The sequence below is a fragment of the Topomyia yanbarensis genome, chromosome 2 (assembly GCF_030247195.1).
Source record: "Topomyia yanbarensis strain Yona2022 chromosome 2, ASM3024719v1, whole genome shotgun sequence".
Classification (NCBI taxonomy): domain Eukaryota; kingdom Metazoa; phylum Arthropoda; class Insecta; order Diptera; family Culicidae; genus Topomyia; species Topomyia yanbarensis.
The window spans coordinates 168752397-168779663 of record NC_080671.1 but is presented as its reverse complement, the minus strand read 5'-3'; the positions used below and the strand labels follow the sequence as shown (position 1 = coordinate 168779663).

The 27267-nt window shown below is 40.5% G+C and overlaps 1 protein-coding gene across 1 annotated transcript in view; it reads right to left on the bottom strand.

Annotated features, from left to right (window-relative positions):
- LOC131682066 (uncharacterized) overlaps positions 1–27267 on the bottom strand; it is a 311928-nt gene that overhangs the window by 194301 nt on the left and 90360 nt on the right. Inside the window, exon 3 of the mRNA XM_058963245.1 lies at positions 2086–2141. The gene's annotated coding sequence lies outside the window, so the exon portion shown is untranslated. The remainder of the gene's footprint in view (positions 1–2085; positions 2142–27267) is intronic.

Sequence of the window (27267 nt, the reverse complement as noted above, 5' to 3'; positions counted from 1 at the left end):
GCAGTCACGCTTTCCCCTTAACCATCGGCGCACAGTGGTCGGAAACCCCAAAAGCGTGAACTTAATTCACTAGAGGCCAAACCATTGAATTTATGCACAGGGTGTCTTTGGAGGAATTGTTCGTATGAATATTCCCAACAATCTGATAACAATTGAAATTAGACATAGCTTACTATGATCGAACTAAAAAAATCAACTTTTTATACTGACGAGGTAGAAAGTTGGCGTCTTCGACAAAGTTTTAGAAATGCTCATACTCAAGAATCTTGTTGAAGAACTTGACCTTGTAGGACTAAAGGTTATAGATTTATAAGGCGTTTTCTACCCCCTTAAATCTAGTTTTTTTTTTAATATATCTTATTATTTAGTAATTAATGATATGACATCCTTTTGTAAGCATTAAATTCATTACGACATGTCTATTTGAGTATATATTAGTGTGGGATCTCCAATGATATTAAAAACTTCACATTTCACACTTGTAATTGAACATCAAACCAAGAATTTCAAAAATTTGGACAAAAAATTAAAAAAAAAATTGTTGTTGATTTTTGTATGGAAAAGGTAAAAAAACATGATAAAGTAAACTTACCCTATTCATAGGGTTATAAAGTGCCACGCACCAAACCTTCTTAGCTTTATTGTGGATAGTTTAGACAGCTAAAAAAGTGCCTGTTCGTGCATTTTGGTTTGCACCATTCTTTCTTATACGTAGTTGAAGTTGGTGTAAAAAAAATGTAAAAATCTTCAATAACTTTGTAACGAATGAGTATTTTTACATACAAGTTTCGACAATATTATGTAGTTTTAATATCTACACATTTGTAAAGAACATAGTTTGCACGAAAAGTCACAAAAAACAGTTATACCAAAAAAAAATAGATTTAAGGGGGCTTCCATAGAAAACGCCTTATAAATCTATAACCTTTAGTCCCACAAGTTCAAGTTCTTCAACAAAATTCTTTACTAGGATCATTTCTAAAACTTTGTCGAAGACACCATTTTTCTACCTCGTCAGTATAAAAAGGTTAATTTTTTAGTTCGATCATATTAGGGTGGGACAAAAAATAGATTCCAGCTCCGAGCAACTTTTTAGGTACCATTTGGGTCCTAGAACAACTGTGCAAATTCTTAGCTCGATCGGTGAAACTATATTTTTACGCCCACGGTTTAAAGTTTACATGGGATTTTGTATAGGAAAGTTAACTTTTACAAAATAATTCCTCCAGGAGTCGCCCATTACTTCCTAAAAATGAATCGTTATGTGGCTTGTATAGGCAATTTAACAAAGAAAAAAAGTCTCGAAAACCACGAAACGATCTGATGCTTGAGAAAAAAGTTATTAAGCAGAAACCGATTGATGCTCTGACGATTGATAAAATATTCATTTTTTCTAGCACCACTGCTGTTGGTTGTCCAATTATACGCAATTTTGTTTTAATCCTGTCTTAACGTATCTATACTATTTGGTCACTTCGCAAGGTTTTGAGGGATAAATTGAGGCTTCTTTTGTACATAATAAGAGAAAGTTAAAAATTTTGCATTTAATAAAACCGTCAGAAGCAGTGATGCTATGAAAAGTGAAATTCAATCTTTAGGGCATCAATCGGTTTTTGCTTAATAACTTTTTCAGCAAGCATCAGATCGTTTTGCAGTCTTCTAGACTTTGTTTCCTTGACAAATTTTCTATAAAAATCAGACATCTGTTTATTTTTAGAAGATAACGGGCGACTCTTGGAAGAATTAATTTGCAAAAGACAATTTTCCCATGCAACATCCCATGTAAACTTTAAACCGTGGGCGCAAAAATATAGTTTCACCGATCGAGTTAAAAATTTGCAGAGTTGTTCTGGGAGCTAAATGGGACCCAAAAAGTTACTCGGAGCCAAATTTTATTTTTTTTCATATAACCATGTCCCACTCTAAAAAATATCTAATTTTCCTACTTAAAGTAATTTTCTTGAACATTTAAACGTTCCGTTCGCTATCGTCAAATATTGTAATCTCAAATATACACATAAGGATCTATGCGAAGATGATTGGCCCATAGCTCAATACAGGACAAAAACCCGAAAGTAAACTTACCTTGCAATTAGCAATAATGTTTCAATTTCACTTCAGACAGATTTATTCTTCAATTCCTGCAATAAAAATGAAATAAAAATCCAAATCAGCATGTAGTTGAATTTCGATGTTGAATGATAATTTAATATTATCATATGTTATTAAACGTGCTTGAAAAATACAGAAAAATACTAACCAAAATACACAGCTTGCGGGACTACTGACAAATACAAACTAGTGGCTGCGATTACTATTACTCTGGGTAAAAATTTCTTTGTTATTTAAAGCTAGTATGAACTTACAAGTCGATGCACGTTGAAAATCAGTGAATCACTACTGCAATCTACTCAACTGTTCGCTACATGCGTTACATTCCAGTTGTGCCTCGATTGCCTGGAATCGATCGCTGTGCTACCATCGTACGTTTGCTTACAAACTTTTATTCTGAGCATAAACGTCTGTTATCTGTGGTAAAACTTAAAAGTATTTAGAACTCCTAACTTTGCTGCTGTAGTCATTATATTTTTTCAAAATGTTTATTTTTGTTCATAATATCGTCGATAAAGTGTAAATTTACAACCCACGCAGTCGACATAGGGTAATTAGTCTATCTTCACCTTATCCTTTATCATCCTAACCATTTGAAACCGTTTGTTAGCCATTTTCGTTCAAAGCATTGGTTGAAATCGTAACATGAAAATTACATTTTTTACGCTTTCTAACACGAATATTTCACAATTTTCGCCATATTGCATGTTTTACGATTTGATGATACTTTGTTTGATAACTCCTTCCTCATATTAGCAAACGATCTGTCAGGTAAAATAAAGACACCAGTCGTTCCGGCATACCATTCCTATCACCATGAGCTGCTATACGCTAACAAGTGTAGCAATTTAGTTGTCACAACATTCTACGGCTAGTTTAGTGTATCGCAGCCTGAAATGGACTGGGACTGCTACAAACGCGTGTATTTTGCTATTGTAGCAATACAAAAAACACGGCTACTTGCAGATTAATATCTTAATTACAATACCAAGGTGAGCCAAAAGAGTACTCAGTCGGATACGGAGCGTGAGTATTTATTTTCCTTCTTTCGACTCGACTATATGACGCAAAACTAAATCAGTTCCATCGAACGTGTTCTACTCATTCGCCAATTCACCGCACGGACAGTTTAACTGCATAGAATAGACCAGTTCACTACTATGTGGATGGTGTTTGGCACCTCATTTTAATGAAATTGTACGTACTCAAAAAAAACCTTAGAAGAGTGCGGGATTCGTACGTGAACAGTCCTATTCAGTGTTAAATCGGTGTTGTTTGAAGTCATTTTTTGTTTATGTGGGTATAGCACTTTTCCAAAGTGGAAGTCGCTTGATTGATTGTGCACATGGGTAATAAACGCTTGTTCAACGCCAATTGTTGCTGACCAATGTTTTCGTGAACGATATACAACTACATGCTCTCATGAGTGATCCAAAGTTGGCACTGTAGCTGACAAATGAAGGATCATGTTACAAAATATCCACAGTGATATCTACCATTCTGAAATGTTAACTGAAAGATATCTTCATGTGGCGTATCAATTTCAAGACTTTAGTGATTTTTCGTCGGAAATCGCCGAGGAACAAACTGACGAACGGGTATCGGTAGTTGTAGGAGATCATACAATTTCAATTGATTTCATGAATGATTTCTGTTTAGAAAAAAATGACTACTTCAAGTGAAAGGTATCAACATTTCAAACCTTGAGAGGCACCCGTCATTCAGCTTCTAGCGATCGTCAACTGAGTAGCCGCGTGGTCAAATTGCTACGAGCGCGTAACTCATCAAGCCGTTAAAGCTCGTAGCATTAGCATATCGGCTCAGTCGCATTTATTGCTTGCCCGCCGCGGGGAATACAGTGCACTTTTGTTTCATTCATCTTGAGCAATTTCTGCTAACTGCATGTGCTCCTATCCACGCGCCCATTCACTATAGAATCGCCACTAAGTTTCTGGCAGCGGCTACGGTCCGCGTGGGTGCATCGAACGAGCATCTCGTGTAACGTTGTGACGCCCCCAACTGCCACATCACGTCTAATAACGACAAACCGTACCCCCCGGAGAGGACAGAAGAATCGCCGTTAACCAACCCGTACCGATAAAACTCAGCTAATCCTTGGGTAATTATTTTTTGTTTGTTTGTTTGCCTTAATCTGTTGCTTTAAAAGTCAGTTTGAATAATACTTCTCAATTTAGCATGAACCGTGCACCGGAGATGATTGTGCCACGTTGCCAGTGTTCTGCGAGCGAAAAGTACTAATCCGATTCTTCAATGACGTATTGTCTTTCTGGATCCTGCGGTTAAAAACTAAGTTTGTAGTACTGCATAGGTCGGATGCTCTGTCTGTAGGTATGCAAGCTGCCCTGATCTTGTGGTACGTATGGTATGGTGTCTGTCTCCTGAATCAGTTATCATTAGCCCGAGCACCAACCTGGAAGGTTTATTGGTGTAGGTAGAATCGCAGTACTAGTACTGCAATTGGCCTGTTCTGTGCATTGAGAAGTGACGGCGAAGTTGGTCAAAATAGAAGTTCCGTTGGCTGACTTTACTTTTTTGGTGTTAGAATTGCACTCAGAATAAATTCTTGCAATTTCACAATTTGTATTAAATCAGACTAACCCTAGTTTACGGTTCTTTGTGATCCTCGATCGTAGTTATGGTGGCTTGGGGTACTCTAGTGTAAGTGTTGGGGCATGGGTTGGTCTTTTATAGCCACACGAAATGAGAGTAAATGTAATAAAGTATTTAGTTAAATTGGGAAATAAAAACGTGTAAGTGGAACCAGCTGATCTTGTGGTGTCGCGTAGGCTGTGACGGGCAGTCGTCTAAGAAATTGAAAGTTAATATTAATCAATTTTTCATTTCAAAATTTTGTAATTGTTTCTTATCAATTATATAAAGAAAGACTGTGAAATAGTGTGACAAGAAAAAATGCCCCCTATTGGCCCATCCTTGAGTCGATTCCTAGTCTCACCAGGAGTACTGGCTCCAAATTTGAAACAAGTCCGTCAAGTCTAGCTACCGGACCAACGTGCCTGAAATTTGTCTGTGATGTTTTGACAATTTACAAGGAGAAAACCCACTAGAAAGATAATTTGATTGTGTATAAATTTGTCGAAAAGTGCTAGTCAATACGGCTTTTTTAAAAGAAGTTATTAAACTTTGAAGTGATGTCTGCGGCAGTTTCACATGGGGCCTAGCAGTGCATGGTTGTGTATCAGTACTCGATTCCCACAAACTATATACATTTTTATGAAATAATGATTAGGTTTAGCTCAATGGCATGTTCGGAAGAATTATAGTAGATAATACGAGTCATGTTTTGGTTAGAACATTTTAATTTCACATGTTACCTTATAGAGGGCGCCAACACTAACTTTTCGAGGGAGAGAGATAGAAATTAGGTTTCTTCTACAAAGTATTAGAACAGGAATATTGCAGAACTTGTTTCGAACATCTTGATATTCTCTCTTCCTTCCATGAAAATATAGTATTGGCGCCCTCTATGCGGTCACAGGTGGAACTAAAATTTTCTAACCAAAATATGATTCGTATTATATACTACAATTCTTCTAAACATACTTTGCAGACAAATTTAACCATTGTTCTTTTTTTTTGAGAGCTGTCCTACTGGAGCTATAGAGTTAGGTTCTCGGAAGGGTTCCCGTCAGAATCAATACTTACAATTGGCGCCCACTAAAACACTGCTTTAGGCCATTTGCAGTGGGCCGTGATTCTGCATGTGATATTCATTGTACGGTTCAGGTATGTGCGGGCATAGGGACTACGCGATCGTGTGTATGATCGCGAAGGGCTCGAGCATGTGTACGTTAACGTGTTCGATCGCGTGTGTGTTTGTATGCCGCGTATGTTAACGTGTATTTAACTTCGCGTGCATCAATTCAATTTTATAACCGTTTGTCTTTAGCATATTCGCGCGTGTTCTTGGGTGATCGCGCGCGGACCGTGAATCTAATGCTTAATTTTTGGTGTACGGCTCAAATGCTAGAATAAGGAGAAATCTTCCATATCACTAGAGTTCCCAGTCATGTCGTCATGGGACGTGTTATCTAGTGGATATGAGCATTATTTCTTGATTGGTCCTACTGAATGTATGGACCTAAGTTACGAGGACAGAAGGTAATGTTTTCCAGACGTGACCGATTCACGATCGCGCGAAAACGGGCGTTTGTAGGTTCACGTTTGAGACAGCGTTTGAAACTTCTTAATTGCTAAAACGTGCACCTTATTACCGTGGAGTTATCAAGTTCGCGCGATCGCAGGCTCGTGTGTGTGCATTGTTAATCGCGAAGGGCTTAAGCTTTCGTATGTTAACGTGCTTGTCACGTGTGCTCGCGTGCATGTGACTTCGCGTGTACAAAACTAAATTTTGTAACCGTGTGGCCATTCACATATTTGCGTGCGTTCTTGGATGGTCAAACGGACCATCATTCTGATATTTTTCGGTGTACAACTTACATTCTGACAGGGAGTGAATTACCCCATATCACTAGAGTTCCCGGTAATGTCGCCATGGAACGTGTTGTCTAGTGGACATAAGAGCTTTCTTTTTTTAATTGGCTCAGTTGATGGCATGGACCTAGTCTGCTGATATTAAGGATAGAAACTTCCGGAAGTGACCGATTCACGATAGGGCGAGCGCGAGAGTTTTTAGGTTCACGCTTGAGGCCATGCTTGAAAATTTATAAGCGCTGACACGATCGCTTTATCACCGGGATGTTATCATGTTTGCGATATCGCGGGTGTAGGTGCCGTGGATGGTCGCGAAGGGCTCAAACATTTGTATGTTAACGTGTTTGTCACGTGTATGTGGCTTCGCGTATATAATTTCGATTTTATAATCATACGGCGCGCATTCTTGAATGATGGCGCGCGGACCGTGAATCTGATGCTTAATTTTTAGTGTATGGTACAGATGGTAGAAGAGAGACAGTTTCTCCATATCACAAGAGTTCCAGGTCATGTCACCTGGTCTAGTGAATATGAGCACCATTTTTTTGATTAGTTCAACCGAAGGAATTAGTCTTGACTGCTAGGACCGAGGTTAGACTTCCGGACGTGGCCGTTTCATGATCGCGCGAGTGGTGGGTTAATGCTTGGGACCGCGTTTGGAAGTTTATAGGTGCTACGTTTACATAACTACCGGGGTGTTTTCATGTTGGCGAAATCGCGGGCGTAAGTATGTGTGGATTATTTCAATTGCATGGTCGCGTTTGCGACTAGGTTTGTGTTATCGCGAAGGCCACGAGCGTTTGTACCTATATGAGTATAGATTGAGTATAGTAGATATATACTAACGACAATTGCATTCTGTTAGACTATTGTAGTATAAAACAAACTAAAATTTAAAAAAACTTACATGAGTTATAGGCTGCTCCCTCCCTCTGGAATCATATTTCCCATGTTTTTTGACACGTATTATAGAATTTGTGATTTGAAAACATCTGAGATTATATTCTGGATTCACCAGACCCGACCATCGTTACCACGAAACTATTTTCCAATGCCCTCAACAATCTTGTGAAGCTCAGTAGATGTTTTTGATGCGTCGCATGATGAAGGTATACAATTTGATGAAAGTAACCCTTTGGGACCATATTCCGGAATCACCGGAACTGATCACCGTGGCCAATTGGCTTTCGAATTTATTTTCATTGCTTTCAACCATCTTGTGAATCTCAGTAGATGTTTTTTGATACGTCGCATAATGAAGGTTTGCGATAGGATAAAAGTGACCCTCTGCGACCATATACCGGAATCACCGGAACTCACTATCGTGGCCAAATAGTCTAAATACTTAATTTACAATGCCTTCAACTATATTGCTAAAGCTCAGTAGTTGTTTTTTTTGATAATGTGACGTATGATGAATAGTTTGCAATTTGATAAAAGTGACCGTCTGGGACCAAAATCTGGATTCACCGGTGAACCGGTTAAGTGTCTTCGTTGTCTGAAATTGGTTCGATTTGGTTCTCACACACAGGTTTCTGCCACTTACACTGACTTTGTCATTCTTGGAGTCATTTTTTTCAATGGATCCAAAGAGAATTCATTATTGGCCTTTTGTAATCGGTTCCAAGAACCTCAGGGAAGATTGGCCAAACCTCAAGTTACTTTAGTATGATATGTTTTAGTAAATCCTACAAGTTTTAAAGCCGTTTAAATATTGTACCATAGAACATTTCCATGTTATTAATAAAAAACCCACGCTATCTGGAATAACTCCGGTTTTTTTTGTACCATGGTGGACGATGTTCCAGCATTATAAACTAGAGGAATATCCGGTTCTTTTGACTTATAATGCATCCAAATTGGTCAACTCTATCAAGAATTATGAACTTTTGGAAAAAAAATCTGCTAAAATCTTAACCCGAGCGTTTAGTTGTTAAGTGATTCAAAGTTTCTTATGTCGACGATTATAAATTATTTTACATGGTTAAAAGTCACTCTGATGCATTGTTTTCGCAATCTTAGTTGGGGACCATTAATAAACAACGTAACGCTTTAGGAAGAGAGAGTGGCGAGTTGGGACATGTAGTGGGGGAGGGGGACTAAGCTTGAACGTTACGTAACATGTTTTCACCGAAGAATTTTTTTTAAGAATTTGTTTCGTGATAGGGGAGGAGGGGATATAAAAAATTGTGACAATTTGTTATATGGGAGCAGGGGGAATTAGTATTGGGCAATTTTTGCGTTAGTAATTTATAAATGGTCCCTTGGACACATTCGCTAATTGGTGCATGACCAACAGGATGATTTTGAATGCCTAGAAGTGTTCAGTTCGATCGTAACATTCGACTACACTATCTTGCAACGCAATTAAAGAAGAGAAACTGCAATGAATGATTTGGGGAAAGACGAATCCAAGCTTACAATTAAGGATTATATTGCTTTTATAGTATTTAAATCTAGGACTTAATTTAAGGGCATCTAAACATTTCATTAACGTATAGTGCTTGAAAACGTACTGCTCGCTCGTTCGTGCCATACTAGAATACGCCGCAGTTGTTTGAGCCCCTTTCTACCAGAACAGTATTCAATGCATCGAGTACATTCAGCGTAATTTTATGCGCTTGGCGCTTCGCGCTTCGCCACCTACTTTAGAGCGATCCTTACAATCTCCCCAGATACGAAAATCATTGCAACTTCATTGATCTTAAAACACTGTCTTTGCGCAGAAATGTGGCCAAAGTGTCTTTTGTTTCTAATCTGATATTGTCTCGGATCGACTGTCCTGACTTGCTCTATCTATTGCTATTCGCCTCCAAAACCTTCGTTCCAACTCTTTTGTCTGTTCTCCTGTATCTTCATACTAATAACGGCAAAAATGAATCCGTCAGTAGCATGCGTAGAGTGTTCAATCACAGAGAACAGACATATAGGCTAGAACGAACTTTTACAAAAGATCCTGCGCAGTGGCGTAGCCAGGGGGGGGGGGGCGGTTTGGGGGTTAACCCCCCCCCCCCCCCAAACCAAAATTAATTGGATTGCAAAAAAAATTGATGCTGACGAATTTAATTTAATATTCCACAAAATATTTTTGGAAAAATATTCTCTGATCACTACTTTGAGAACTGTGTTTAAAGCATCATGAGAACTTTTGGAAAATTATGGGAAGGGGATCTTGTAACTTATCTCTTAGCCAAAATCCAATAGTTGTCAAATTACTTCAATGTAAAATAAAATAACTGTCTGAATTATTATGAGCTCATTTTTGGAAAGATGCTTCAAAATATGGATTAGAGACAATTTTTCGAATGGGAATCTAAATTTGAATAGGTTGATTGCATATAAAACAAAAGCTTGTTTACCGAAAACTTACATACATTTCAACATTTGCTGAAAATGTATTTTTTTAGATTGTGTAGAGTTTAGACAACAATTCAATATGGTTGACAACAAGAATAACATTTCAGAAACTAGTTGGAAGCTGATGTAATTTTGTCTCTAGCAGGTCAGGATCGGTTTTATGAGCATTGGATTTTTGTTGTATTATCAACTATATGAATAGCCTCTTAGCAGGATGCAATGAATGGCGTACTAAAATTTTGTGTACTACGTTCTAGTACTGCAAGTTGTGAGGTTGACTAATAAAGAAAACTAAAATTAATGCTCGATAAATTTTTAACGGTCACGATCACATTCATTCGAAACTGCCAAATTTCGATGTTAAGTAACATTGAAGAATTTCAAAACGTAAAACTGTTCATCTGCTGATAGAATAATTTTGACGGTTAATCCTCCTAGAAGTAATTATAGACAAGAATTACTCTTCAACCAAATTTGGGTCGAGACTTAATATCTCCAGCAAAGTTTTCGAAAGTGCTATTTCAAACAACTTTGTCAAAGACATAAATATCCCACATATTCAGAGTATCGAAATATAGTAGTAGAAAACCTTTACAACAAGCTATTCTGAAATTACTGTATTTGATAAATCTCTTCTGCGGTAATTAAATAATAAATTCACATTGCGTTCAAGGTGCCTTTGAAGCTTACAAAAAAATAAGGGAGCTGGATAGAAAACAAATAATTCCCAGATATTAAAAGGACTCAAAAACACAAAGAGTGATTCCATTTTCAGGAGCTAGCATCAATTCGGCGCAAGCTTAGTCTGCCCACCAAGTTAGTGTCGGATTCTGATGAGATGAAGTCGAAACGCAAGTTTCAGTTCCATCCATCCATAATTTAGTTATAGGTTTTGTGTTCTCAACTCGCAATGATTGTTTCAAACAATTTTATCCGTAGCGCAGAAAAAAATAATTTTCACCTAAATTTTTCTTCACTAAGAAGAAATATAGCAGGCCCAGTCCATTTAAATCCCTATATGTTGAATTCATGTAGCCTTCATATTTTCAACAAAATTGTTTGAAATGACATTATCAAAAACTTTGCTGAAGGCACCATGTCTTTTAATATTTTTGAAAAATTAATTCACCATAATTACCTCTATGAGAGTTAATCACTAAAATTTCTATATCAAAGCAGGCGCTGTTTTATGTTGATAACTTCCCGAAGTTGTCAAAACTTCAAAGTCAAGGATTATTATATTAGGTGATCTTGAACGTTGAAAATTTTTTAGATCATTTATCCCACTTTAAAAGATCGCAATTTTTGACTTCATTGACATATTATACAAGAAAATAATCTATAGAGGTTTGAAAACTGTTCCATGTTGATCCTTCTTGTTTGTAGACTGGAATGACATCTGTTAGACTACTTATGTTTTTGAGTTTTCAATAATTTATCAAACTCATATTAAATTTTAGCATTTTTTCAAAAAAATTGCGATTTTCATCAAAACTCCCTCCAAACCAAATTTCTGGCTACGCCACTGATCCTGTGTAAACATTTGAATGAAAATACGTTGAAAATCGTTATCGCACACGGATTCGCACGCGTGAATCACCATTGTATCCAAGTTTGCATACAAGGTCCCCATAGTGATTGTTGGCCAATAGCAGCGCCGGCTAGTGACAAACTGCTACTTGCCGACAGCATTTCAAATTGACAGTTGTATTTCTTGCACACATTTTAAAACTTGACTTGTCTGTTAGTTATCAGTGGTTCAATCAATGTTAGAATGTCTTTGATTTCAATTTGACCTGCACCTATTTAAAAAATAGTATTCGCGCACTCTTTCCCATACCTAATTTTTTAATTCATTGAAACTGTGGAAATCGAAAGGCTCTCAAGAATTTTACTGAAAGAAACAACTTAAATATGGTTTTATGGACCACTGTAGTAGCGCATGATTCATCAAAATTATCGGTGAATTCATGAAAACTGAAGTCTTTTTCAACCCATCGAGCAAAACCAATAAAACAATCATGATTCCAGTAAGGTGTTAAGTGGAAAACTTAAATTAATGTTGCCCGGGACATCATCAATGTTCTGTATAGAAAAGAATTTGCCCGTGAGCGTATTGAAGACAGGAACGATGAAAATGTTTCCCACAAGGAAACCCGATAATAGGATAAAAGGACAGTTAACGCCTCCAGCGCTCACGGCTTACAGTCTGGATTCGGTTTGCTTTATTCTTGCTCTTTGTGATACTTTTAAGATTGCTTTGAGCAACTACGTTTTATGCGATCTTTACGATAACCAAGTGGCACCCCACAGAGATCATAATTTCGTTCGCGTCTTTTACGCGAGCGAAATGTTAGTAAAAACTTATTTTACGTACGTCTCGTGAAGCTCAATAGCCATTTGAGAGACGTAAACAGTATAAAAAAGTGTTAAAAAAAGCAGAGATGAAAACTGAAACCTAGAATTCCCATCGAGCATCGCAAATAAACATGGTGGAATCGGGATGCTTAGGGACTATTGATATTGAGATAAAACAACTATAGTATCCTCACAAAGAGATTAGTTACAACATCCCATTCCCACAAATTACCTAAAGTCCTCATGGCGTATAAAACATGAGGTTCACGATAACAAACTTCCAAAATTATTATATGAATACTTTATTAAACTAGTCAGCATTAATACTTTTTTTTCTACAATTCAATTATTTTAGTTTGGAGGGGGTTTCAACCCCCAAAACCCGCCCCATTGGCTACACCACTGCAATATTGTGATATAAATCTGTTTCAAAAAGGTGAGCAGTCATATAATTTAGAACAGTCAACAATAGATCTAGAAAAGAGTGTTTCCAATGTTGTCACTAGTCACACATACCAATGAAAAGTATATGAAAGAATGTTCTATTCGTGTTTCAAATTGTGGAAAATTTGAAACAGAATAGTCGAACTGTTCTAAATCTGTTTGAGCAAAGTTGAGCTTGGGCTTGTGCGACCCCCCCCCCCCCCCCCCTGACTGCTACTCCGCTATCGATCTGGACTAGCTGAAGTTGCGCAGAGAATCAGTAGATAATTATGCTTGGGAGTAGCGAAACATCTTTCAATGTGCATCTCCTGGTAATCTTAAAGTGTTTATTGATCAATACCGGCGACGACCAGGCCCGAACGCAGATCGCGGAAGGAAAGGGAAGGAATGTTAGTCCGATACTTGCTTTTGCTAGAGACTGTATGTACTACTGCGCACTCCACAAGTATCACGGGAGGAGGATATTTGTTAGTAAGTATCGAAGTTGGATTCTATTTCTTCTTTACCGACGCCAGAGAGGTGAATCCACTATCTGGACTTAGGGTTGCCAGCCCTCCGGGTTTGACCCGGAGACTCCATTTTGCGAGAGCGATCTCCGGGTTTGGTGGGTATAATTTCAACTTTTTTGAAATTGATTCTTTATAAAATATTCAAAAAGTCTAAGTTAATTATTATTCTGGTTCAGATTTATTTTGCCCGACCAACCCTTCGTTTTAAGGTGACGAAGATGAGTTCACCAAATATTACTGATTTTGTTCGCAAAAACAATGAAAATGAAAAACAATTCAAATTAAGGAAAGTAATATTTTGCTATATGCTTCAATTGAAATTTTGCATGCAATTGCTCCAATAGAAACATCAAACGAATTCTTCCGGTGTTGTTGCTACTCCTGCAGCGACTCTTAACTGTTGACTAGGGAGGTGAGTTTTGCCCCTTTGTTGGGATCTCTGGTGATAAATAACCGACACCACATAGTGCTTCCCATGTGATGCCGCTGCCCTGCCTCCTTTACTCTCCTTTTCCTGTTAGTTGTGAGGAGAGCAATGCTCGTTCGATTTATCTTCCACAGCGAGAGTAGCTGGTGCTTTTGTATTCTTGGCACTTAGCCGGGGAAGTGAAATACCACACCTGATTAAACCGACAAAGCCGTTCTCAAACGTGAAACATTTACAACTTTATTTTAACGCCTTAAAAGAGTGGTGCGCGCTAAAGTTGGCAAAAACATAACACCCTATGGTAATTGTGAGATAATTTTGGTAATTTTCTAATTAACTAGTGCTAAAAACCATGACGACTTACAGAAGGAATGAGAAAGTACATACTTGTCTCTTTTTCGCTTAATTTGTAATAAAAACCGATTAAAGTGCTCTTAACTGTCGAGAAATCGAAATTCCCATTTCTGTCTAGTTCTGCTCGAATCCACCACCCTCCAGGTCAGTGAAAATCTCCGGGTCAAAGCCTCTCCAGAAGTGGCAACCCTATCTGGACTAGATATCGATCCTTTAACTCATGGACCGGGGACCAACGGCTTTACTTCCCTTACGAAGAAAGACGTAACCACAGATTTTTTCACCCCCGAAAAATCTCAATGACCTCGGTTGGGATTGGATAGATCAACTGGAATGAGTGGCGGTCACGCTTACCACTCAACCACCGGCGCGCCGCCTCTAAATCTGTTCCAGCAAAGTTCTCGAAAAATATAACTGCATCCCAGCATTGCGAACGATCTGTTTTAGTCGGTGGTGTAAAATAGAACAGTCCATATACATCAGCATTACGAAAAGCCTCATGATTATAAGTTATAATTTATAACTTGTTCATTGGTATGGTCACATATTGACGATAAATAGCAGAAAGTACAAGTGTCACATAAATTATAAACAATAACAAAATCAGGCAAACGATATTTCGAACAGATTTCCGAAACATCAAAGTGTAATGTGTTCTAGATGTCTTTCTGACAGCTCCAAACTATAAATTTTGAATCAGATTTACATCACAGCCTTGCGAACAGCCTAATTTTTCCAATCAATTTTAACAGTGATGGTCACCTAAATCCACAACAGCAACTCATCATAAATAATGCGCACGCGAATGAATTTTATTCCACGATTTTTTCCAGCGGGATCCAATTTACCTCGTAACCGACTGGCAGTGTCCTCCTCCGATGACCGTTGTTATGCTTCGTATGCTTCTTTGAATTTAAGCAATGGCATTGTTTTGCTGGCATGGCTGTCTAACCAAGCAGACAGCTAGTGTGTTTAGTCTATATTGCCCATAATGGGCACACCGCAACTGTAACCAAATCCTAGATCGGGTGGACTTTTACAGCTCATTTGTGCAAGTCTTTGACTTCACTTCGCCATCCATCCGAGATCAATAGGTTATTTTCTAAATTGATTCCTTCTCCGTTGCGAGTAGTAGGCAGTGGCAGCTCGTCGAACAATCGAAACCAAGCACGGTTCACGAGCTTGTCAGTAGGTTGGGAGGTTCCGACTCTATCCGGTAACAATGGAAACTACCACCAACGAAAAAGGGAGATGGGCAATGAAAGCCTAATTGGGTGGCCCACTTCAGCCGTATTGGCTCGAAGCTGGATTCTATTACTGGTGAAGTCAATTCGATTAGAGACAGCGGATTTTGGACTCCCCTTTTGTGGTTGGTATGTGCCAGTGGTGTGGACTCCGGTCAACAATTGTTGATGCTGCTGCGGGTGCTGAAAATGGGTCAACACGGTTGCCTTTTTCCTGTCAGCTGCTCGATAAAAGGGTAATGGGCAGCGTATGTATAATTGCAATGGTCATCGCAATGCGGAAATGATCGGTCTTCAGCTTAGCAACATCGGTTGGCTGTGGGAGGTTGGTTTTGGGGCGTTTAAATCTTACTGGGCCAGGCTTTCCGATGACCGCGATTGTTGTGTTGGGGTTAGAGTTGGGGTCGCGGTCACGGTCGAGGTCAATCTGATCCATCGGTGGCTATGGCATCGAATAAAGGAAAATAATAGGGGTACAAATGTTGGAGAAGCACATCTTGAAGCTTGTGCCAAATGTTTAGATGAGGAAATGGGCGAATGGCATTAACTAATGCACTTTTTTAAATTCTTGAAGTTTTAGTGGTCTTTCAGATATTTGCAATGTTTCTCGATGTCGGATGCTGAAGTGAAAGTGTTTAATAGCAAATAAATCAGAATGTCTTTCGTTTCCAACTACTTGCTGGTTAAAATGAGGTCTACTAGCCCAGACATTTGATAATATTAAGTTTAAGTCCTAAAACAATTTTCAGATTGATCATGTCAATTTTTGTAACTATTATAGAAGAAACGATGATAAGCTAAACAACATACAATTGAATGTCAAAGCAAATCACTTTTAGTTTCAAAATGCATCAAATTGTCGATGTGCTCATCCGGTGGAAACACGTTCGGTACATAGGTGGTGTCTGTTTACATGTATACGGCGACTAATTTCAGTGCGAAATCGATTTTAGCGGGTCTTCAAGCAAATCGAATCGATCGCCATCGGATTCCGATGTGCATGATGTACACAAAATCAATGCGTTATGCCTGCTACCGGTAGATTGGTGATTGAACCGGATCGAGTCATTCGTGTTAATTTCGTTTCTTCTTTCGAAACAGTTAATCCTCTATGAAAACATGATAACAGGCATTGCGCGGTAAACTTCACACATAGTGCAATATTATCTATTTTAAAGAAATCCGATTTTCTACATCTGCTCCGAAAGGTGGGAAAATCAAGCATCCCACAGTTGTTTTTTGCGAAAAACGTGCGATCTATTAATTACGCCTAAATCGTTAAATTTGGATCAATGACGTCTTCGGAGAAATTTGTCGACACTATAAGACCTTTCATATTGTGTTGTTATTTTAATGATTAATCTCCCTAAAAGTAAGATATATTTACCAACTTTCTTTGCCAGCGCATATATTAAAATTATGTCTACGGCAAAGTTGTAGGGCAAGCCTTTGCCTATAACTTTATCTTTAATATTTTCGTAATTATTGCTGGTTGTTCGTGGATCCCTTTAAAGACAATTCCTTAATATAACTTTAGAAATAACATTCTCACAAGTTCGAGATGTTCAGACTGAACAGTTCAGTAAAAAGCTTTGAATTATCGAAATGAAAAACTTTCTATATTACAACAATGACTTATCTTGTGTATTTTCAAAGTTATTTGGCGTATTTTGAAAAAAAAAAAACAAACAATGGTGATTGGTTGTTAACAGTAAAACGGCTGAAAAAGCGTCAATAGAGTTTTCGGATTACACATCAAAAATAGCAAGGTTTGTCCACAGAGAACAGACAATTAGGCTAGAATAAAATTTCTTCAAAAACCTGTGTAAACTTTTAAATTGATAAACGTTGGAAATCTGTATTTCACTATTGCCATCTACGCAACTGTTTGCTACACGTGTTTGACAACTGTGCTCCAACTGCATTGCATCGATCATTGCGCCACCTACAAACGCTTGCTAAACGTATTTCAGACATCTGATTTATTCGTAGTTTCCGTAGCGGGTATTTACACACGAATCGAGCCTAAACGTCTGTTATCTGTCGTTTAATATTTATTGCTATGATTGTCGTGATTAATCGTTCTATAAGTGAGATTTTTGAACAATTCTTTTTGGTAAAAGAAATGATCGAACGTCGTTGGAAAAGTTGTGTAGATTGCTTTTACGAATATCTTTGTTGAATACAAGAAGTCTATTTTTTCATTCGTTTTCGAGCACTCAGTCGAGACAGAAGTGTTTTATTGCCAGTCCCTGCAGTCTATAGCGACAAAGAATAGTGCTAATCCGCGTTCAAGGTTATCTTGCGCACTTTCCGCCTCGTCGAGGTTTCAGTATTTCTTACCTTCTTTTGTGATTCTGTTTCTGAGTACCATTAGCCGGTCAGTGACCAGTGAAGCAGTGTTCCTCTAGTAAGCCGTTTCACAGTGATGCCACTCAGAACAAAAGTTGGCCAAAATCTCTAAATCTGTCTGAATCATTAAACTAGGTTATTTTAGTACTCTGGATTCCATTTCGGCTTATACGATTTCATAAAAATGGGTTTGGATTGATAAAGGTGGTCCCAACACACAAATAAGAAATTTTTTACCAACATAGAAAAGGTTAATTTTGGCTTTAGTGTTACAATCTGGTTGAACGGTATATTATTCAAAACCAATAATTTCAGGAATTTTCCTGATCTTTGCAAATACCGTTTGTGCTTTCTATCCGTTTATAAATATATTATTTAACCACTTCTATTTTTTCGTCTGTGTTAGATATATTATATACTGCCCATATATGCATAAGAGTCCCATATTGAAAAACAGCAAGCCAAGAAAAACGCTGTTCAAGATTTACATTTTTCATTGAGCCTTATGGATGGGACAACCATGTTTTGGTATTTTTTTCGATATTTTCTGAACAAACCTGGTAAACTGATTTGTGTATTATGATTCAGTGGTGATACAGAATACAGTCCAACAGATATCTCATTTTCGACAAAAATCCATATGGGACTCTTATGCTTATATGGGCAGTATACGTCTTGTAAAACATCTTTTCTTTTTAAGAAAATGTCTCTAAAACCAAGTAAACAAATGATTATAATAAATAAATCATTCATTCGTTTTCGAGCTCTCCATCGATACAGAGGTTGTTTTTTCTAGTCCGTAGTGCTGTGTGTGGCGATAAAGAATAGTGTTAAGGTTGCACAGAGAATGCGCAAAATTCGCAAACGAAAAAAGCAGTTTTTTCCACACCGTATATCAGATCTTCATAAAAATCAATCAGCGTATGTAGAATGTTGTTACAGTACTGCTGATTGATTTTTATGAAGATCTGACATACGGTGTGGAAAAAACTGCTTTTTTCGTTTGCGAATTTTGCGCATTCTCTGTGCAACCTTAATCCGCATTCAAGGTTATTTTGCCAGTTCGGTTCGGTCCTCAGTCTTTTGTTCGCGTGTGAGGATTAAACAATAGCCAGCTGTATAAGCTGGATCGGTTCGTCGTTAGACACCAGTTTAAAGCTAAGTGGTTTTTTCTTTTGTAACACATTTATTGCTTTCTTCCGTCTGCGCGGGCGCTGACCCCGTGCGTTGACGTTTTCTATGGTTCCCTCTCCGGATGGTCAAATGGATGTTGAATCGGGTTCAACTTCTAAGGCTCCCCCCTGGCCCAAATGCGATCCAGAACTCTCAACTGGTCCATTTGTGGTCTTCTTTCGGCTCAAGACTAAATCACTGAATCTTTTTCAGATTTCTAGAGACTTGACGGAACGGTTCTCGGCTGTGACCGAAATTTCAAAGGTACGCTCGGACAAGATAAGGGTGTTGCTAGCCAACTCAAAGCAGGCAAACGATATTGTTTGCTGTGAGCACTTTACGCGGGATTATAACTGTATATTCCAGCTGTAAAAGTACAATCCGAAGGCGTCGTAACCGATGAGAGTTTGACGTGCGAGGATCTGCTGAAGTACGGGATTGGCCGTTTCAGAGACCGCTTACTTCAGCCAGTGAAAATACTTGAGTGCAAACATTTGCACTCAGTAGTAGTTGCGGGAGATGGTTCAAAAACGTACCCCCAATCGAACTCTTATCGGGTGACCTTCGCTGGTACCGCTTTGCCAAATTTCGTCCTCTTGCACAAGGTTCGTCTGCCTGTGCGTCTGTTTGTGCCGCGGGTCATGAATTGCACAAAGTGTAAACAACTGGGTCACACAGCCACCCATTGTAGCAATAAGGCCCGCTGTGGAAAATGCGGGGAGAATCATCTAGATGATTCGTGCAGTAAGCAAGTCGAAAAGTGTCCTTACTGTGCGGAGAGTCTGCATGATATCTCGGCATGTCCCGCGTACAAACTACGCGGGGATAAACTGAAACGTTCCCTTGCGGGATCGTCCCCCCATTCTTTCGCAGAAATGTTAAAGAATGCTACGCCACCATCCTCAGCAAACATCTATACTCACTTGCCTCCTGACGAGGGCGAGGCTGGTAACCCACAAGAGGGAACATCTACTAGGGTGCCTAGAAGTTATAGGAAGAGGAGGAACATTTCCCCTCGTAAAGTTCCTTGTAAAGGCCAGAAGGTGTCCCTTGACGGGGCTCCGAGAGTGACATCTATTGGAAGTGTTGCAACCAAACCGAAGCAATTAGCTCCTGGTCTCGGAGGATTAAACTCAGAGAAGGAGTTCCCAGCACTTCCAGGAACATCAAAAATCCCAAGTGTTCCTTTGTTTCAGTTCGAGAGTAATCACAGCACTGGAATTATAAAACTCTCGGACATAGTGGACTGGATAATAAAAATTTTCAATATTACTGATCCTATTAAAAGTCTTATGTTAGTTTTTCTCCCTACAGTGAGAACATTTTTGAAGCAGTTGACTGCTAAATGGCCCCTCCTCTCAGCGATTGTATCTTTCGATGGCTAACTCATCGAACGAGGTCACGGATTTGATCACTCTCCTACAGTGGAATTGCAGAAGTATCAACCCGAAAATCGATTCTTTCAAAATTTTAATAAATAATTTGAGTTACGATGCATTTGCATTATGTGAAACTTGATTAACTTCCGACATAGATCTCAACTTCCACGACTTTAATATTATTCGCCTGGATCGAGACACCCCCTATGGAGGAGTGCTTTTGGGGATCAAAAAGTGCTATTCCTTCTACAGAATTAACCTTCCCTCGATAACAGGTATTGAAGTTGTCGCTTGTCAAGTAACAACCAAAGGCAAAAGCCTTTGCATAGCTTCCATATATATTCCCCCCAACACCGCGGCTGGGCACCGACGGCTACAAGACATCTTAGACATCCCTGCCAGCACCGCGACTAGTTTTAGGAGACTTTAATTCTCACGGTACAGCATGGGGTTGCCTCTATGATGATAACCGGTCTTCCTTAATTCAGGATCTTTGTGATAACTTCAATTTGACAATTTTAAACACGGGTCAAATGACACGGATTCCTGCTCCTCCAGCGCGTCCGAGCGCCTTAGACTTGTCCCTTTGCTCAACATCGCTGCGGTTAAATTGCACGTGGAAGGTAATTCCTGATCCCCACGGCAGCGACCATCTGCCAATTGTAGTCTCAATCAATAACGGTTCAAGGCCATTGAAATCAATCAATATTTCGTATGACCTCACACGAAATATCGATTGGAAGAGCTATGCTGCCGCGATATCCGACAACATCGAATCTACCCAAGAACTTCCTCCGGAGGAAGAGTACAGCTTTTTGGCTGGCTTGATTCTCGACAGCGCGAATCAAGCTCAGACTAAGCCAGTACCCGGCGCGAACATAAAAAACGCTCTCCTAATCCGTGGTGGGACAAAGAGTGCTCAGACGTGTACGCGGAGAAGGCCGCCGCGTATAAGACCTTCCGGGACGACGGGTTACCCGCTAGCTATCGAAAAAATGCGACGATAGAAATGCGAATGAAGAGTTTGATGAAAGCCAAGAAACGTAGTTACTGGCGCCGGTTCGTTGACGGACTAACGAGAGAAACATCGATGAGCACTCTTTGCGGCACGGCCCGGCGTTTGCGAAACAGAAACAGTACTAACGAGAGTGCAGAATATTCAAACCGTTGGATATTCGATTTCGCCAAGAAGGTTTGTCCGGATTCCGCCCCGGCGCAGAAGATTTACCGCGCCGCGTCTCCTCACGATAGCGCGAACGAAACACCTTTTTCGCTGGTGGAGTTCTCACTTGCTCTCTTGTCGTGTAACAATAAAGCTCCGGGGCCAGACAGAATCAAATTCAACTTGTTGAAGAATCTGCCTGACTCTGCCAAGAGACGCTTGTTGAACTTATTTAATAAGTTTCTCGAGGCTAACATTGTCCCACTCGATTGGAGACAAGTGAAGGTCACCCCGGGCCCCGTGGTGGTGGAGGAACGCTACGTGGGAAGCTGAGCTGCAAGCAACCGGGCGGGTCATAGGTGGTGGATAATGCTTAATCGCGATAGCAACTAGTTGTGATTCGCGACCCGAACCAGCAGCGGGGGCTGACTGCGGGTGTGGTAGGACGAGGTAGTGGGCCCTATACGTCCTAGGCCTAAATACCACATGCCCTAAAGCAGCCCTGACAAGGCGAGCCAGTGCCGCCTTTAAATAAGCGCTTAGCCCAAATCCCTCTTCTCCCGTTATCCTTCCTTCCTTCCTTCCTTCTGCGGCTGTTCGCCCATCTAAATATGGAAGCTGTTCTTCAATGTCAGCTTCTTTCACCGAACAGCCTAGATAAGCCATGTAGTGTCGGTAGTGGTTGTTTCAACCGGCTAAGAATTACACTACGGACTACCTGTTTCAGTGGTAAAAATCTACCAAACAGGGAACCCCAATTCCATAGTGTCATGCGACCCGTGCTATGGGTAAAATTGTTGAGGGGGTTTAAAACATTCTCAATGGCGAACGGAGCCTGGGAAGAGTCGGGCGAACTCCCCAGTACGCTGCATTACGCAGCGGAACGTTCACTCTACACACCGATTTTTTTTCACCGATGATCCACTTAATTTTGCCGAATTTTTGTTGGCTGGGGGTTTGCAGAGACTCTCGGCTGATGGTAGTTCGGTGAAGTTTTGTTGAGTCTCGATTATCAAATTTCGATGTGTACAGATGAACCTGCCCAGAGGCCGTGTGGTATCCGGCCTAGAATTGAGCCACTGGAGTCCTGCTGCCATGTCGTAGGAGGCGACTGAAAGTAGGAGACCCTAAGTCAAGGTGTAGTTCCGTGCCGAGGACTTAATGATTGGAGGGTCTAAAATATGCCAGTCGCGCACGGAGCATTTTGGGTTTTGCCCTTGCTGTGTTATGCGAATCTCTGACACAGTGGACCATTATTTTCTTCGCAAATCGTGGGAATCAAATGATCATGTCCCATTTAAACCTGATATGGCTCGCTAAATGCGTTAACATCCCAACTCGCTTGGTGTCCTCTAGTTGTTGTGCAATTTGTGTTGGAGATGAAATGTACAGTTCTCTAATCAACAATGGTTAGAATAGCACAAGTCAATCTCCAACATAAACGTACAGCAACTATGAATTTATCTCGACTCATGCAGGAAGGTAAAGCTTCCATAGCATTGGTTCAAGAACCGTATTTCCATAAAGGAAACTTCTATTTTGGAAAGTTACTTAACACTGCCTTCATTGCTTACAACAAGACAGGCATGACTAACCCACGTGAAATGCCTCGTGCTTGCATTCTTGCAAATAAGGCTATTGACGCGTGTCTCATATCGGAGCTCACAACTCGCGATATCTGTGTTGTCACAGTTACATTGACTGTCGGAAACGTAGACAAAAAATATATATATTGTTCAGCATACCTACCGCATAACGAATCATCTCCTTCTGATGATTTCAAAAGCGTTGTATCATATTGTAGCAGAAATGGGCTTCCGCTCATTATCGGCAGTGATGCGAATGCTCATCACATCATTTGGGGCAGCTCAGACATCAATCTGAGAGGCTCTGAACTGATGGAGTACATAAGTAGTACAAATCTCCATATTCTGAATGTGGGAAACCGACCAACTTTTGCGAGGTCTGGGAGGGAGGAGGTGTTAGACATAACACTTTGCTCTGATAGAATTTTGCATGAACTGGGAAATTGGCAGGTTCCAAATGAAACTGAACCGTCTCTATCCGATCATAAATATATTTTTTTCGAGCATTTTGATGTCACCTTCAATGTGGTGACATATCGTAATCCTAAGTCTACAAACTGGGACCTCTTTTTGGAAAACTTAGCGACTAAATTTCATGGATATTTTCCAACAATTAGTCAACTAGACGACTTAGATGACGTCGTGGATACGACAAACTCATTCATATTAGCATCCTACGAAGAAGCTTGTCCACTTCGTACTGTTAAATCGACTAGGGGAACCCCTTGGTGGAGGGCTGAGCTTGATAGAATGAAGAAAGTTATGAGAAGAGCTTGGAACCGGCGTCAGCGTGATGACTCCAGGGCTTTCAGGTCAGCTCGTAGTGCATATAAGAAATGTCTTAGATCTGCAGAACGGGCTGGCTGGCAAAGCCTATGCACTAATGTCTCTAGTCTGAACGAGGCTAGCAGATTAAATAAAATTCTCTCCAAATCGAATGATTTTCAGATGAACTCCTTGAAAACCAGAGATGGTGTTTATGTGACAGACGAAAAAGATGTTCTTAATTGTCTCTTCGACACACACTTTCCAGGTTGTATCGATCCGGAGTTGATCAATGTTCACAGATCTCATTCTGGTGATTCGGACTCGTGGGCGCTAGCACGCACATTGGTTTCCACTGAATCGGTCAAGTGGGCAGTTGACAGCTTTGCTCCATACAAATCACCCGGAAAAGATGGAATACTTCCCGTGCTACTGCAAAAGGGATTTGATATTCTTAAACATGTCTTGAAAAAGATTTTGCTTTCCAGTCTTGCTACCGGGTATATCCCGAAAGCATGGCGAGAAATAACTGTTAGATTTATTCCCAAAGGGGGGCGCTCAAGCTATGAAGAAGCCAAGAGTTTTAGGCCTATCAGCTTAAGTTCTTTTCTTCTGAAAGCTTTGGAACGGATAATCGATCATCACATCAGGAACGTTAGTTTAGTTGAATATCCTCTGCACAAAATGCAACATGCATATCAGTGTGGGAAATCCACGATCACTCTGCTTCACGATGTTGTTTACAACATTGAGAAAGCCTTCTCGCTCAAGCAATCTAGCTTGGGTGTATTCCTAGATATTGAGGGTGCTTTTGACAATGTGTCCTTCCAGTCTATTCTGGAAGCGACGCGCGGTCATGGGATACCTGCATGTATCTCAGGTTGGATAAACGCAATGCTTAGTAACCGCATACTTTGCTCGTCACTGCGACAGGCTGAGATACGGAAGTTGAGTATTTGCGGTTGTCCTCAGGGCGGCGTTCTGTCACCTTTGTTATGGAACTTAGTAGCTGACGGCTTGTTGAAGAAACTTAATGAGCTTGGATTTCCAACCTACGGGTTTGCTGACGATTACCAAATACTAATTACTGGATTTTGCATCGGAACAATCTTTGACTTGATGCAACAGGCATTAAGAGCTGTCGAACAGTGGTGTCGACAAGTTAAACTATCAGTTAACCCAAGCAAAACTTCAATGGTTCTTTTCACGAAGAAGCGAATAACAACCGGGGTTCGTCCCTTGCAGTTCTTTGATTCTGAGCTGCTGTGTGCAGATCAAGTCAAATACGTTGGAGTCATATTGGATTCCAAACTGAATTGGTCTGCTCACATTGAGTTCAGAGTCAAGAAAGCGTGCATGGCCTTCGGGCAGTGCAGACGAACTTTTGGAAAGACCTGGGGTCTCAAACCTAAATACATCTATTGGATTTACACGACAATTGTACGTCCAATACTGACATACGGATGCCTTGTGTGGTGGCAGAGGGGAGAGGTGGTGACAGTCCAGTCAAAGCTAAACCATCTGCAAAGAATGGCGCTCATGGCGTTGACTGGTGCTTTCACCACGACTCCGACTGCTGCTCTTGAGGCACTTCTAAATATCAAACCATTACACATACACTTAAAACAAGAAGCACTATCATGTGCATACAGACTGCAGGTTACTGGGCTTTGGAACAGTAATCATGTTGATCTTGCTACCAGTCATACACGATTGTGGTCACAAATGGTTACATGGGGTGAAGATATTCTTGCTCCCAGCGATATTACACTCACTTGTAGTTTTCCTTACAGGACATTCCATGTTAAGATTCCCTCTCGAGAGGAGTGGTTGTCTGGCTTTATGGAAAGACAACAACAAACGCAAGTGGTTTGTTACACTGACGGTTCTCTGATGGAGGGACGTGCTGGTGCTGGTGTCTACTGTCGTGAAATGAGACTGGAACAATCTCACTCACTAGGTAGATACTGTACTGTATTCCAAGCAGAAATCTTTGCGATTATGTGCGGGGTGCAATCGGCCCTTCAACTGAGTTTGTCCGGCAGAGTTATAAACTTCTGCTCCGATAGTCAGGCTGCAATCAAGGCCCTTAGCTCAGACAAATCCCGGTCCAAGCTAGTGATCGCGTGCCGAACCCAAATCGAAGAACTAAGCATTGTCAACACTATCTACCTTGTCTGGGTGCCCGGACATTGCGGTATTACTGGAAATGAATGGGCTGACGAATTGGCCAGGGCAGGTTCAGCGATTGACTTCGTTGGTCCTGAGCCCGCGCTGCCAATTTCGACAAGTTGGATAAGGGAAAAAATACGGTCCTGGGCTTCGTCCGAGCACCGCAATTATTGGAGAAATCTACAAACGTGTCGCCAAACAAAGGCGTTTCTAGAACAACCATGCCCAGTGGTTTCGAAAAATCTCTTACATTTTTCGAAGCTCCACTGCGGCATGCTGACCAGGGCTTTAACCGGCCACTGCAAACTCAATTATCACATGGCAACTATTCAGCGCGCTGAGTCTTTTTCATGTGATCTTTGTGAATCCGACTACGGAACTTCATATCATCTGATATGCAACTGCCCAGCGCTAGCGCAATTGCGATTACGAGTCTTCAGCCGTCCTTATATAGACGAAACCATGTTTGGTCGACTGAAACTCAGAGACATACTAAAGTTTCTTATCCAATGTGGTAAAGAGCTTTAGGCTTATTCGCAGGCAAGTTGAACTACTTGTGAGTTTAATTTACCTGTTGTTTATTTTTTGTTTTGTGCTGTTTTTCCCACCCTTCCAAGTCTACTTCCCCACACCTCCTTGTCCTTTCCTTCCGCTCAGGAAATGATGAAAACACACGGCAAGGCACAAATCCCCGACTATGTACGGGGAACGTGCCATTTGAGCCAATATATTCTGATTCTGACTAGACTTGTCCCTTTGCTCAACATCGCTGCGGTTAAATTGCACGTGGAAGGTAATTCCTGATCCCCACGGCAGCGACCATCTGCCAATTGTAGTCTCAATCAATAACGGTTCAAGGCCATTGAAATCAATCAATATTTCGTATGACCTCACACGAAATATCGATTGGAAGAGCTATGCTGCCGCGATATCCGACAACATCGAATCTACCCAAGAACTTCCTCCGGAGGAAGAGTACAGCTTTTTGGCTGGCTTGATTCTCGACAGCGCGAATCAAGCTCAGACTAAGCCAGTACCCGGCGCGAACATAAAAAACGCTCTCCTAATCCGTGGTGGGACAAAGAGTGCTCAGACGTGTACGCGGAGAAGGCCGTCGCGTATAAGACCTTCCGGGACGACGGGTTACCCGCTAGCTATCGAAAAAATGCGACGATAGAAATGCGAATGAAGAGTTTGATGAAAGCCAAGAAACGTAGTTACTGGCGCCGGTTCGTTGACGGACTAACGAGAGAAACATCGATGAGCACTCTTTGCGGCACGGCCCGGCGTTTGCGAAACAGAAACAGTACTAACGAGAGTGCAGAATATTCAAACCGTTGGATATTCGATTTCGCCAAGAAGGTTTGTCCGGATTCCGCCCCGGCGCAGAAGATTTACCG